A 13,054-nucleotide genomic window follows, 5' to 3' on the forward strand; every position below is an offset into this window, starting at 1 on the left:
TCCTGGCATCTCAAAGGGCGCTGAGAGGGGACCACAAGCATGCCCGGGTCCGGTGGGTCTCTGAGAGCTCGCAGTGCTACCTTGTGCCCTTGGCTTTTCCTTTTCCCACTCTCCCCCTCCCCCCCTTTTTTCTGACCCCCGAACCCTGGTGTTCGGTTTTGTATTTAGCTATTAGGGGCACCCTGTGCCCTTCTAGGCCCTTCCAGGCTGCCGGCCAAGGCCATGCCGCTGAGCGCCTGCACAATCTCCCCCTCCCTTCCCTACCGCTCCCTCTTTCCCCTCCCCCCTTCCGCCCGCGGGCCCGGGAGCGGAGCGGGAGAGCAGGGGGCGGGGCCGGGCGCGCTGGCCACGCCCCCCGAGCCGGCTTTTACAAGAGCCGCTGCGGGAGGCTGGGCGCCCGCAGCTGCAGCCGCCACCAGCGCGCGTCGCTCCGCCCGGCCCCGCTCCGTTCCGCCCGACTCCGCCACGCCTCTCGCTGAGCTTCGGCTGCGGCCGGCGCGACAGCGCGCCCTCCGTGCCGCCACCCCGGCTCCTGCCTCTCGGTCCCCGTAGCTCCGTGCCGGCTCCCCGCGCCCTGCGACCTCGCGGTCTCCCAAGTCCCAGGCCTGCTCCCCGCCCCAGCCCTCCGCCTTCTTTTTCACTGTCTGTCCGTCGATCTGTCTTTCCGCTTCCCCACCCACCTTTTCCTTCCTCTCTCTCTCTCTCTCTCTCTCCCTCTCTCTCTCTCTGCCTCTCCCGCTTGCTTGCTCGTTCGCTAGCTCTCAGACGCGGCGGAGCAGCTTCGCAGGAAAATCCCAGAAACCTTTGCAAAAAGCTTACAATGAAATTTAAGAAGTTCTTCGATTTCGGCGCCATTTTCGAGTGGAGCGAGAGGTGACATGCGATTTTTTAAAAAGGGACTTGCTGGCTGGCATATTTCCCAATTGTAACGTTGGTTATTGCAGACTGAAGCAAACGTGGGGATAAATGTGGGGGGAAAGTTCCGTGCAGCTTTGGAGTTGCAAAGCGAGGTGGGGGCTAGGGTGGGGGGGCGAAACGAACCCTTAAACTGCTTAACAAACGACTGTGGCCGGGACAGTTCTCAGGAAACGGGCCGAGAAAAAGTGACCGTGGAGGGCGGGGAGAGAAAAACTGGGTAAGGGGCCTTAGGCCAGCTGTCAGCCTCGCTCTGGTGGGGAGCGACGGGTTTTGACAGACTGTCAGTGGACTTCTTGGTGATCCTTCTTTGTAAGCAGCAAAATACATTTTGGAAAGAAACGTGAGATTGACTGTATTGTTTCTCCCGAATTAAAATGTTCAAGGTTGGTTAGTTTTGCCCGTAAGAAACTTGACATTGGAAAAGTTTGGCTGGAATGAGCCCAGGGAAGGCACATCGTGTGTTTGGGGTGTGGGGGTGCAAGGCAGCTACAAAATTAAAAGACAAGACGTTGCAAAATATGAACAGAGGGACAGGCGAATTCTTGGGCTCTTAAAACTGTTTGGCTAACCAAGTTGCAGTTCAAAAGGGGGTGGAGCCATGGCAACTCCGAAGTATTGATTCTTTGTCTATTGTATCAGCGAATGACGGTATCCTGAAGTGATGAGGCTCCTCCTTGTCCTCTCCTTGTAAGCAAAGTTCAAGCTAAGGGAATTCGTAAACTAGAGGAGCGAGGTGGCTTCTTAGGGATGTAAGTCGTTGTACTGTCACGGAGAGAGAAGAAAGTGGTTAAGTGAAACATACAAATGAATTCCATACCAATGCAATCTGGAAGGGCCTTCCGCCTTTGACACTGTTATTTCGAATGAACTTTTGTTTTTCTCAATAGTCAATTAAGGAAATGTCAAATTAGGAGTGATGTGAGGTCTCAAGTATTTGTGTGGAACATAAAATATTTAATTGAGAGAAAGTTATGGACTTCTAAAGCATAACTGTACATTTGCTAAACATGTCTTTTTTTCTTTTTAAGGGCAGCCAACGATGTTTTTCCTCCATTAATCCCAAAGGTCAATGTAAAAGTTTGTAAAAATAGCCAAAACAAGATGGAGTTTATAGACACTGACTTGTCCCAATTTAGGGAGAGGAGTTATTATTAATAATGGCTTTGTTTATCATGACATTAACAAGTAATATTTGTTAGCACTGGGTCTCGGTCTGTTGTGTTTAGAATTTCGAACTTAGTCTCATTAAATACACTTCACATCTAATTAATAAATAAGACACTTAACATTTATTGTACTTGTTTTGAAAATCTGACAATTTTAAAGTGAAACAAAACACTTAGCAGAGTTGAATATATTAGATGTGGATTTACTTGTACAGACATGCATTTTAAATTTCAAAGCCTCTGGAATTTTATCTAGGTTTTGATGTAACAATTTTAGGTTTGTGATTAGGGTTTAAGGATTTGTTTTCTTATGCTTACTTGGGTATTTCGTTTAACTATTGCTAACGTGTCCTTTTTAATCATTAAGGAGTAGGCACAGTGCTCGCCATTTCAGATGTGAAAGTGTTTCTGTGGAAATGCTTGAGACAGGAAGGAGCGATTTAACATCAAGTCCTTAAAGTTTTTGATTTGTATTTTGATAGATGACATGGATAAGTATAAATCATTTATAAGTAAGTTTAACAAGAGTCATATGGAAACATCCGGGTATTTCATCTACAGAAAATTGTCTCATTCTTTGCTCTTCAAAATAAAGCAAGGTGTTTACCGTAAGAATGAAAAAAAACAAACAAACAAAAACAAAGCAGCAAGTTAAGGGAGGACATCTGACGCTTGTATAGTCCAATGTACATTTCACGACTATAGTATGTATCAGGATCAGCTGAAGCTACCAGAGGGATTTAAGTCATTTGCGTTTATTTCCAATAAATGAAAGGGTTTTTGTTTTTTTTTTTAATGGGAACAATGGGTGAGATTTATGGAGCAAGAAGTTTCACCAAGACTTAGAAACTGGCAAGAGTGCACCAGATGTTGCCAAATTGCCTCAATTTACTTAATGTTATTATTCATCTACTTTCAGAGGTAAATTCTCTCAGCCTAATTCCTATCTTCCATCGCTCTATTTTTCAGCACTACACTGATTCATGGGGTGGGGGGAGATTTAGAGCCACACCCTTTCCCCCTGCAGATTCTGGAAATCAAATGGTGAAGTTATAAAAAGTGTGCCAATCTGGAGTGAAGTGTCTTAATCACAAATTTTACTTAATCGTAGCCATGGGGCAGGGCTGAGCGGGGCTTCCTTCCAGTCACCCAGACTTTTTTCACTCACAGGTACCCAGAGCGATCCCCCTTCATTGACTCCGAGGGGATGCAGCAGCAATTCATGTTTTGAAGTACTCTAAATGGTTCAAAACGTGAGGCGCTGCTATACCCCTTCGCGGGGAAGGTAGAAGGTGGGGTCTGCAGGATGCGACCAAGCACTGGCTCCCCGAGAGGCCAGCTCAGCTCGGGAGCAGGTAGGTGGGGTGGGGGGGCTTCTTCTTGCTTCCTTATAGGTCTGTGCCCAGCCCCACCCAGGCCGCGGGGGGCACTAATCGGCTGGGAGGGGGTAACGGGTGGTGGTGGCAGTGGTAGCAGGGCGGGGCCGCGCGCAGGGCTGTGCGCTTCCGGGAGCAGGAGCAGGAGCAGGAGCTTAGAGGTGCCCCGCACTCAGCCAGCCGTGCTCTAGCAGCGGGAACTGTACTGCAGTGAATGATCGGTGCTCTGGAGTATTGTTTCTACTGCCAGGGCAAGTCTGGCACTTCCGCCCCAGGCCTACCCACCAGGTAAGTCTTGGTCCCCTCACCTACAGCCTCTGCCCCGGGAGCAACGAGAGTAGAGACTAGGGTGTTTGTCCTCCGTGAAACTTTTCCTGGTCTTGGAATAGGTGACTGGGCTTGACAGAGGATTCATTTTAGCACCCCTTTCCCTGCCCAGGTGAAACTGAACCAACTGACCAAAGCCCTTCCCGAGAACACCCACAGGACCGAAAAGAAGAAAGCTCACCTTCAGTTCCCACCAGCAAAGCGGACCGGCTCCCTAAAGGAGTTAAGGGGAGGGAGGAAGGGTGACTCCAGGAAGTCCCCACTCCTCTCTCTAGTTCCTGCAAATGGGTTTAGGTCCTGTGCATGGAATGGACTTTGAAGTTCGGGAAAGATTAATGGGCCCTTTTTGCACACCTCCTCTCATTCCCCCCGAGCGATGCTTCCGCTTGCACTCAGGGTTTTAAGAAGGATCTGCCAGGCTAGGGCGAGGCCTTGCTGGCTAGGAAGCCCAGGTGGCTTGGGAAGGTGCTGACCCGAATCTGAGGCCTGCAAGGAGAGTGGGGACTTACAAGGGTGGCTCCCAAGTGAGGATCTGCGATACTGGCTGCTTTTTGTGCCCCTCTCCCAAAATCATCCCGGAATGGAATTCCACCCTGAAGGTGCGGTCTCAAGGACACTTGTCACCCCCGGGGCTTCACAAGAGGCCCCACTGGCAAGAGCACTGACTTCACAGCTCTTGAGAAAATGGCCGCACTGGAGCAGTAGTTTCAGGGGCCCTTCCTGACTCCAAAACTCTGGGTGCTGTGACTAACTAGTACTGCATATCTGTCCTCTAAAACTACCTCCAACCCTCGCTGGTCTGGCCCTTTGAGCCTTTGGGGAGAAAGGGGGATAAGAGATCACCTAGGAAGTTAACACCTGGCCTAGAAAAGAGGACTAGTATCTGAGTGAGGTCTTACTTTTCCCCTGACACCGGCTTTAGATACGGATTTTTGTAAATCTGGAGCCTGGGGCAAGTAAAAGATTATTGGAAAACACGAAGGTGTGGAATGTGGAATCTTTTTCCCACGCTGTTTGTCATTATAAAAGACAAAACCAAACCAGAACACACTCAAAACCTCGCCTGTATGGGCTGCCTGGAACTGGTAGGGGTGGGGAATTGCTTGGCGTGTCCCCTGCTTTGCAAAGGATTTCCAATTTGGGGAAGCCCAGGATTCCGAGTCAGGGTAGTCCAGAGCTGAAAGTCAGGCTCTAGCCACCAAAATGCCTGCTCTTCTACACTCCCTTGCACCTGGGCATTGCGGGGGAACAGCTTGGGTCCCTTCCTGCCTGGTGGACCCTCAGGCTCCTAGGGGTGCTGCGACACGTGGCCTCTGCCCCGCCTTGCCCCCCCACCCCGCCCCGCCTCAGCTACTTCAGTAGAGATTCCTGGCCCGCCCCACTCCTGAGGACCAGGGCCCTTCTGGCCCGCAATCACCAGGGACAAATGGCAAACGGGTTCTGCATCAGCCTTCCTTTGCATTTGGGGATGGAGGAGGGGCACCTTGAGACTCCTTTCTACTGCTCACCAGCCTCCCTTCTCCCTTTCCCAGAAGGAGAGAGTGCCACTGACGCTGGAGGCGCCCAGCCCTCCAGGAGGACAGTGCCCACGCCATCCGGCTCCCTCCAGCGGGCGCCTGCAGAACCCAGGTGAGACTCGGGCCGGTTGGGGACCGCCAGGAGCTGAGGGCGGGGAGCAAGTGATCCTGGCTTGGAGGCGTTGCCTTCCTGAATCGAAGCGGCGCTTTGCGCAGGGCTCCCCCGAGAGGCACCGAAATTGAGCTCCTCCACACAGCCCCCTGACTACGTGGTGCCCTTTTCTGACTTAAACATGCCTAGATTTTCCTCCAAGGACAAAAATGTGAATAAAGCGATATTTTAGCCAAACATTTCTGTGTCAATTAAGAAAATGGCAATTCATTCCAGGCTATAAATTGTCTTTAACAACTCCCTAAGGAAATCTTTTAAATCCTTGTTTCAGGATTGCTAAAGTGTGCATCACAATGCTTGAGAAACTTGTATAAAGTGAATCAATTTGTAGTCGGCTGATTCAGTGATCCAAAGTTACCACCTCAAAGCGGCACCTTCCCATCGGTTCCTCATTTTTTCCCAACACATGTTATTTGTTAGAGAGGCAGCTGCGTGCACGTGGCACTGGGCAGAGTTTATTGGACAGGCATAGCCCTTAAAACTAGGGAAAGTTTAGTCTAGGTCTAAATCTGAACTTTGACATTTCTGTGAGTTCTGGGACAAGATATACCGGTTACTTTGATACACTAGAATTAAACATTTTGTAAGAATTTTAATCATAGGAATAGTTTCTAAAGGCATCCAGCATCTTGAGGTAGCAGTACTGATTTTTTTTTTTTCCCAACAAAGAAACAGTACATCAAGAGTCTTGGTAGGGATCTGGACAGAGAAGACTCCTGTTTCAAGAAAATACAATCATCTTTCAAAGGCTGTAATTTATATGCATTTTTAACTTACTCGGTATTGAAAACCACCCAAGTGCCCCACCATGATGGGGGTAAAATATAACCAATCACTAAGTGTGATATTATGCAACTTTTAAAAACGCTGTTGGAAAATGTTTTATGGTGTGTAACTCAGAAGAATCCTTTCCCACCATCTCTTTCTTCCGGCTGTTCCTCCATACCCATACTTCTTTGTTCCAGTTGGCATGTAAACTTGTTTTTCCCTCCAAATGAGCCAGTCATGGTGGGAGCATCAACTGATTTGAACAGATGTGTGTCAGTTTTACTTGGAAAACTAGATGCCAATAACCAGGGCCACAGAAAAGGCTGTGGTTGCAACGCTGTAAAAATGTATGCAAGCACACAGACAAGGACAAAAGTGAAACCCCAAACAGGAACACAATGCTGGGAGGTTGAATAATTGGATGTTGCTTTTGATTTCCGTTAATAAGGGCAACGGTCCAATTAAAAAAAAAAAAACTAAGGACACTGCAGTGCAAATTATTGGGCTGATTGTTTTAAAACGCCATACTTATCAACTCCAAGGCAGAGGTGATGGCAGGGAAATGGGTTTGTTCTACACATCCGGAGCTGTAGGGCTCAGGGCAACACATGGAAAAAAACATCCAGCAAGATGGAAGTTGTCTTTCCTGAGGGACTTCAAGATGAAAATAAAAGTGGGTTCCAAAAGCATGATTGAGGAAGATCAATGAGAGTGGCTTGATAGAAACTAGAAGACTTGACTTGGGAAGTTGGCATCAATTTCTAGAGATCTGTTTTCCCATTGGCTAGCAGTTTTATGTACGCATTTGTACTTAGTTACCACATAACTCTTGAGTGAAAAGCTGTGTATGTCTCTGCCCCAGTACACCCTACTCGTACCCAAGTGACTGCTCACTAAATGAATGAGGATTGGTTAGCTCTTTCCTAATATTTCACAAATCCGCCACCTTTGCCTCCTGTCCTAGGCTCCAAGGAGCATAGACCCCATGGGGATAGTAAACTGAGTCATTAGGGAAGATTCCTGAAAGTCTTCCACTTCCTGTGGGCCCTCTGGCCTTGGGGCGCTCCCCTTACACTACTGAGCCTATCATCTGAGCACCGGGTAGGCATTTGGGGAGGTGGGCCCAGGCCTCACAGCTAGAGTCAGGATGCGGAGAACAGTGGTTGCTTTGAAGTGGGAGTCCCTAGCCTGTTCCCCCACCCCCATTTATTATGCAGTCCACACTAGTATCTCCACACCAGATTTTAGGGCCCACAGAGATAGAGTCTTCACCATCTTGCCATTGTATCATTCATTTACCTGTGTTTCCAAATGCTTTCATATTTGTTATTTGCAACACCTTAGAAGATAAGGAAGATAGTCAAAACAGTTGCAAGGAAACTGGGGTTCTGGGGGTGAAGGATGTGTTAAGCCTGGTCTCTGGGGCCTGTCTTCCAGAACTCACACTGTGCTGCTTATGTCACTGCCTGCTCATCAGAACCTCATGCAACAGTGAGTGGAGCAGGAATTGGAGTTGAATTAGTATGTCTGGTTAGAAAAGCTCCAGGTGAACCTGACTAGTCTTATGGTGAGCTGGTTGAGGCCCAAGATTGGCCCCAGAATTCCTAAGTAGTGAGCATAAATTATCCAGCTGTGTACTAGTCAATGTGCACAACCTAAAAAAGCATGATTTAAATGCATTTAAAATCTCTGGCCCATATTTAATGTTTTCTATAGGTTCAGTCAAATTAATCTTAAGGCAACAAATGGAATGTCCAAACCCTAGGGGTTAACTGAGTTCAGTGACTCACTAAATAGTCATGATAAAGACTACCTAGAAACCTGGAAAGTGCTTAAGATAGCAAGTTTTTAAAACTCAAGGCCACAAAATCACATGTACTCCAATGACTAAAAAGTTGGAACAGAAACTGGAGGGAACCTATGAAACAAAAATACGCTTCATGCTAGTAGGATTAGACCGGAAGCTTTTTCTTTCTCTACTTTTTCATGTTTGTTTTGTTTTGTTATGCTGTGGTTTTTGTTACATTGTCAAATGTAATTCTCTAAAAAAGTCTTTAAGGGTCATGAGCAACAGAGAAATTTGGGGTCAAGGATGAACAGACCTCAGACATCTCGGGGATCATCATGTCACGAGATACTACTGCGCACTTGTGACAGATTGATAACTGAAAGGTCTGGGAGCCACTGGTCTTCATAGCAATGCCTGTGGTGAGTACTATAGGATCAGTCTATGGAACGATCAGGAGGAAAGTGGTTGCCACAGGGTGGGGGGTATGAGTTCTATTTTTACAGGAGTTTAATGGGACTGCCTTTATTATTTTAAATTTCTATTTAGTGAATTGAAACTTACCCAGGGTATATGACTTTGGATTTAAGCTAGAATATTAAAACACAGAATTTATGTTTAAGCAAACAACTGGAAAAACAGTAGCTGGAAGCATTATAGACACTGTGTTGAGTTCATTCAAGTGGTCAAGAAAAACACTACGGGCTGGAGGTGTGGCTCAAGTGGTAGCGTGCCTGCCTAGCAAGCACGAGGCCCTGAGTTCAAACCCCAAAGAAGAAAAAACTAAAAACTATGTGAGCCAAAATTCACAGAGAAAGAAAAATATACTCATTTCAGTATTTTTAAGGATGAAGCTAGGAATATCCTGAATGACTTATAGCAAAAGGTTGCATAAAAAAAAAAAACAGTGTGACTGATACAGTGGAACAGGATGCTTTCATTTAAAATAATGTGTCTGAAGTAATTTTTGTGACATAAGAATGTACTCCTGATAAAATGTGTAACGATAAGCATGTAAAATCTTTCCTCTGCACTCTGCATGCATAGTTTTTCTTTTTAATCAACATACAAGGCTAGAAGGAAATGCATTCCAAACATTACAGCGGTCATCTCTGAGCTGTGGTGTAATATGTGCTCAATCAGAGATGCAAAGGACTGGGGGTGTGGCTCAGTGGTAGAGGCCAGGCACAAGGCCCCGAGTTCAATCCCCAGCACTAAAAGCAGGAAGAAAGGAAGAAAGATGCTAAACTATTTTTGCGATGTGTTCCTAATATGTATATACGAAAGTATTGGGGACATTTTGCATTCATAGTTTTGGATCAGTAATATGGGAAAAGCTTGGAGGAAGTGCACCAAAACTCTAAATGTGGTTGTCTCTGAGCTGTGGCACTATAGGCCAATCAAGGAAAGATGCTAAACTGTTTTTGCGATGTGTTCCTAATATGCACTATGAATATATTGGGAACATCTTGCAGCCATAGTTTTGTATCAATATACAAACCAGAGGATGGAGGGAAGAAGGGAAAATGCAGCAGTAGTTATCTGTGGTTTGCTTTTATAATAAAAGTAAGGTGCAGAATTATTTTTGCAATGTGTTCCTGAATATATAATATAAGAATATTGGGAACATTTTGCAGCCATAGTTTTGTATCAATATATGGAGAAAAGGCTAGAAAGAAATATACCAAAACTTTAATAGCAATTATGTCTGGATTTCTAGCATTATACATGATGCTTGTTTTTCTCTTTGTACGTTTATGGTTTTTTTTCCAAATAATACTTGTATAAACAAAATGTATACTTTTATAGCATCAATAAATGCTTTTTATTTTTAAAAAGAGTTTGCATTTTTTAAAAAAAGCATAAACCTCTGACCTGGGGGTGGTGGAAGACTTCCTGTTTGGGCAGCAGTGGGCCTAGGGCACATCTTCAAACCTAGCTGGGAGAACTTCACAGAGCTTCAGTTGGCTCTGCAGTGCAAATGTGTGTTTTCCTTTGCTCTTGGCAAAGGGAAATGAAAGTATACTTTAAAAGCATAACCATAACAGAGCCAGAAGCGATGGCAAATGCCTGTAATCCCAGCTGAGGGTCACAGATTTCAGGCCAGCCTCACTCGGCTACATAGCAAGTTTGAGACCAGCCAGAGCAACACAGTGAAACCCTATTCTATCACAAAAAACCTCACACATATAATAGGTGTATAATTATATAATACATGTCATATAATTATTTGTAATATATGTATAAAACCATGACCATAATAATAGTAACGATGCTAAGCAAACTGCTCTCTCCTACCTAATCAAACTAACACCCTGGCCACTTGGGGACACTGCCTGCAGCAGGAACACACCTGTCAGAAAGCATAATTGCATGGAGCTAACTTTCTGCAGAAGCAAACAAAGCCCCCTGCATTCCTCCACAAACACCGCTAGCTCCACCATCACCGTGGGCTGGAGCACACATGTGGCCCCCTGGTTTAGCCATCCCCTGGCCTGGTAAAAGAGATGGAACCATTGGGTAACTTAGCCAGCCACAGCCTGACATTAGAGCACCTACTAAGTGCTTTAACACTCTCAATTGCACTGCAGTAGAGGAGCTGAGGTCCTCTGAGTCTTTCACAAGCACTCTGGGGAAACTGGTTATCTCCCAAATAATCACTAGCATGCTAGCACCCCTTAGCACTAGACCTTATTCTGGAAATGTATCCATTGCATTCCTAAAGCAGCAGCTGTGACAAAAGTATTCATGTGCACAGAGATTTTGACACCATTTGTCCCTGATGCCGTGCCCTTATTCTGCTTAACAGCAAATAACTGTACAGCCAAAGTTGTCCTTTGCTGAAATGTGTGTGCTCGTGTGCAAGTCTTTCATAAGCGTTTTTCTCTGCCACACTCTGTCAGAGCGTTTTTACTGGGCACCTAGCTTTATAGCTTTGTACTCATTAACTTGAGCAACAGAGAATGGGAGAGAAGGGTTAAGACAGTAGTTAGCCAGAGAGGCCTTGAATGCTCCAAGGAGCAGGGATCAGGTGGGGCTTTGACCTTCTGGGCCAGGTCCCATGCCACAGGGAGAACTTGCTTTGCTAAGCTGAATGATCCAAGTGGCGTCCTCTCCCCTGGGCCTCACCCTGGTTCTTGCTAGACAAAGGAGTAAGGGAAGGGCCAGAGTGTGGATGGGAGGGGCCTCCGCCTAAATGGAAGGTCTCCCCTCCAGGCCTGAGAAACAGAGAGAGATTCCCCAAAATTGGCCCACTGATCTTCAAAACTTCTCATTTACCAGTGAAAAAGGTGCCAGCCCCTCAATTTGAGTCAATGAACTGTCCCAGAATTTGGCCGGTGCAGCAAGCAGTCCACCTAGTTGGGGGCTATGCTGAGAGGGGCTGGGTGTGGGGCACACACTCGAGGAGGGAGAGCTTCCTTCTGCTAACTGATCGACCCAACCCTCATTTTACACAAGAGGAGATGGAGTTGCAGAGCGGCAGTAACTCACAGGTAGGTCATGCAGACAATTGCTAGCAAAGCTAGAACTTGAATCTTTGTCTCCAGGGCTCTTTCTGCCATAATACATTGGGTCTGAAAGACCAAGGGAGTGCCCCGGGAAGACACTGGGAAGGACAAGGGACTTGCACACCTTCACAGGTGGTGGGGCTAAAAGAAGCAGAGAACACAGGGCAGGGCATTTCAAGCAGGGGAGGATGTCAAGAGCCTAGATTTGATTCAGTAGTGAGAAATTCTAAAAAAGATCAAAAAAGATGTAAGTATGACCTCAAAAATCATTTCAGGGCAGGCATGGTGGTTCTTGCCTGTAATCCCAGGTACTCAGGAGGTGGAGATTGGGAGGATCACCGTTTGGTTCGAGGCAACCCCCAGAAGAAAGTTCTGGAGACATCATCTCAACCAATACAGTCTGGGTGCTGTGGCAGGTGCCTGTCATCCAGCTACCATGGAGAGGGTCCCCCGGGTAGAAATGTGAGCCCCTATCTGAAAAATACTTAAAGCAAAAAGGACTGGGGGCAAGGCTCAAGTGGTAGAGCGCCTGCCTAGCAAGTGCAAGACCCTGAGTACCATCCCCCCCCCCCCGCCCCAAATAATTTCAAATTCATTGCTGGCTCCTGCGGGCTGTCCCTGGACTCCCACTGCAGTCGCGCCCTGAAGGTGCATCAATACACTGCTCTCCCCACATTTGGCCTTTCACTCGTTTCTCTGGCCACTACTGGATCCTGGTCTCTGACAACAGCTCCCTGGCTCTTTCTCTTGGTGAACTGCCTCCCCTCCACCATGATCAGGGATTCTGGAAGGGCTGCCAGTCGGGACAACTGCAGATCCTCCCACCCAGCACCAAACTGTGGGCGGGCCCATCCTCCTTTCCCTGTTGATTGGCACAGAGAAAGTACATGCGACCCTAGCCTAATCAGAATACTTGCCTGGGATTTCTTTCCTTTTCTTCCTTCCTTCCTTCCTTCCTTCCTTCCTTCCTTCTTTCCTCCCTCCTTCCCTCCCTCCCTCCCTTCCTTCCTTTCTTTCTAATAGTGAGATGGAGCCTGGACACCTATGGTTCGTCCTGTAATCCTAGCAGCTACTTCAGGAGGCAGAGATCAGGAAGATCGCGGTTCAAAGCCAGCCCAGGCAAATAGCTCGAGAGACCCTATTTCAAAAATACCCATCACAAAAAAGGGCTGCTGGAGTGGCTCAAGGTGTAGGCCCTGAGTTCAAACCCCAGTACCGCAAAAAAAAAAAAAAAAAGAAAAGAATAGTGAAATGGAATCTCTTTTCTGAGGTTTCTAAACATGGAGGGCTATGCCCTCCCTAGCATGTCTGTAAGTTATTTCTTTTCTCTGCAACTAGGTTTCCTCATCTGTAAGGCGGGGGGTTGCCTGAATTCCTGGATCCAAGTTGTTCTGTGACCAGCTCCATTTGTGTTTCTGTTACCAGGGCACATATTATGCTTTTCTGATTGACACTATCTCATTTGTTCATTCAACAAACATTTATCCAGCACCTTCTGAGTGTCAGGCACCATTC

At 46.8% G+C, this 13,054-nt stretch overlaps 1 long non-coding RNA gene across 1 annotated transcript; it reads left to right on the top strand.

Annotated features, from left to right (window-relative positions):
• Positions 1–422: 422 nt before the first annotated feature.
• LOC141419589 (uncharacterized) lies at positions 423–5,653 on the top strand. The gene is made up of 2 exons (XR_012444235.1): positions 423–3,439; positions 3,900–5,653. It is a non-coding gene; the product is annotated as an uncharacterized lncRNA (long non-coding RNA).
• The last annotated feature ends 7,401 nt before the right edge of the window (positions 5,654–13,054 follow it).

The sequence above is a fragment of the Castor canadensis genome, chromosome X (assembly GCF_047511655.1).
Source record: "Castor canadensis chromosome X, mCasCan1.hap1v2, whole genome shotgun sequence".
Lineage (NCBI taxonomy): Eukaryota > Metazoa > Chordata > Mammalia > Rodentia > Castoridae > Castor > Castor canadensis.